At 40.0% G+C, this 2,253-nt stretch overlaps 1 long non-coding RNA gene across 1 annotated transcript; it reads right to left on the reverse strand.

Moving 5' to 3' along the window:
• Window positions 1-803: 803 nt before the first annotated feature.
• LOC109204505 (uncharacterized) lies at window positions 804-2,253 on the reverse strand. Its single transcript, XR_003213274.1, has 2 exons — window positions 1,258-2,253; window positions 804-1,143 (listed from the first exon to the last, which is right to left on the reverse strand). It is a non-coding gene; the product is annotated as an uncharacterized LOC109204505 (long non-coding RNA).

Raw genomic sequence — 2,253 nt, forward strand, 5'->3', positions numbered from 1 at the left:
AAAAATTATATATATATATATATATATACACACACACACACACACACACACGAAAAAGGGAGAAAAAAAAAAACAAGTCATTTACATAAGCAAAATTTATTTAATTTTATTCTTATCACTTTTACACAATTAATCAAGCCGGTCATTAACATTGGGCCATGAATTTTCATCAACATCACAGTGGATGCCTTCGTTGTTCAGGCACCGTGGGAAAAAATCTCCTGGCATGACGAATCCAGGCTTGACATTGCTCAGCAGTTATATCACCACAGCCGTCACACATGGCTTGAAGAAGGGAGACATGCTCATGGGGATGGCGATCATACACCTTCCACCTCCATGTAGAGAAGGAATTCCTCAACTGGGTTGAGGAAAGGGGAATATGGTGGAAGATAGACGGTCATGAAGCGAGGATGTGTTTGAAACCCTTCCTGAACCAGCTGTGCATGGTGGAAGCTCATATTGTCCCACACAACAACATAGACGATGTCTTCTCCCTGACAGACCTGCTCCAGTTCATTTAAAACAAAAAAACAAACTATCAGGTGTTCAGTGTTGTATGACCCTAGAACTGGTCTACAGCCTACCACACCATCTTCAGATATAGCTGCACACATTGAGATGTTTCCCCCCACGTTGTCCAGGGACTTGGATGGTAGCCCTTTGTCCAATAAGGTTATGTCCTCTGCGTCTAGTTTTTGCCAGATTGAAACCGGCCTCATAAACAAAAATATACTTGTGATGATTCACAGCAGCGTCCAGCTCCATCACCCTCTAAAATGATAATGTAGTTAGTTCTTTGTACAACTAATAGTTGTCAGTACTGTTACAGTAATTGCATGCCAGTTTAGTGTTGTACCTGAATATATTCTGAACGCAGTTGTTTCACCCGGACATTGTTCCTCTCAAAAGGAACCAAGTAAATTTGTTTCATGGAAACCTGGTGCTTCTTCAAAAGCCAGGCAATCGTTGGAAGGCTAATTGATGGCACATTGGCAAAGGTGTCATTGCTGTTCTCAACAGCCTGTTTGATTTCAGACAGCCGTATGTCAATTCCTTGCCCTGACCATTTCCACCACAGCCAACTCCTGCTGGTCAGTCAAAACACGTGGGCCACCACCACCAGGTTGTCTCCTGTTAATTCTGAGGACAATCATATACTGTCAAATTACATTACTGTAAACTGACAATTACATGTTGTTCATCTATACAATAGAGTACTATATTTTAGAAGTGAAGTTGCTATAGCAGACATACCGGTTTTCTTGGCGAAAAGTTCTGATGATAGAGCTGACAGTTGACCTTTGTAAATTAGGCTGTACCAACCTGGCAGCCTCAGCCATGGTAAAGCCTCTATTAACCACATGGTCAACAATGATGGCCCGGACTTCATTAGAGATGATGGTGCATTGTCTTCTGCCTACATTTCTCTGAAGACCACCTCTCTGTCGAGGAGGAGCACCACCTCTCCGATGAAGGTTTCCTCTCCCTACGAGTCTATCCTGCTCCATATTTGAACAGTGCAAAGTCTCAAACACAGTTCTACTTATATGGTAACTAATTGTGATCATCAGGGGGAAACAATTAGCAATTAGTATTTCTAGATCGAAAGCTCTTGCAGCAATGTGTAACTTACAAATGACCAGACAACAATCAGTCAAGTTGGAAATCCATGGACATAATGAATGATTCATTGATTAAACATTAAGATCAGTTGAATGAAGTGACAGACAAATGTATTAAACTGACTAATAAGAGATGCAAATCCAAAATTTTATAGTGATAACATTATGAAAGGCAGTAACTGTGAACGAAACATTTATTTAGATGAAACACTTATTTTGTGTAGTGTCAAGGATATTTTGTCATTATGTGTATTGTACTAACACAATTGAAAATATGCTGAAATGTTTGAAAACGGTGCACTTTTGATGATCTGTTGTGATATAAGTACTAAGAGTTTTGGAAATGTACCAATTGCTTGTGAAAACTGTGCAAAACCAATAGAAAAAAAACTGTAATATGAAGGGAAAAACAAACAGGAACGCGGTGGACATTAACCAAAACTTAAGAATAACCTAAACTGGGAAAAGCTAAGCAAAAACAAACCTGAAACATGAAACACAGATACAGGGGAAACCACACAAGATGACGGAGGGGGATACGCAGACAAACCAGCAACTAACAGAAGCAAACACAAGGCTTAAATACACAGAGGGATAACGAGGGAATGAGGCACAGAAGGAGAACACA

Source organism: Oreochromis niloticus, linkage group LG12, assembly GCF_001858045.2.
Source record: "Oreochromis niloticus isolate F11D_XX linkage group LG12, O_niloticus_UMD_NMBU, whole genome shotgun sequence".
NCBI classification, from domain to species: domain Eukaryota; kingdom Metazoa; phylum Chordata; class Actinopteri; order Cichliformes; family Cichlidae; genus Oreochromis; species Oreochromis niloticus.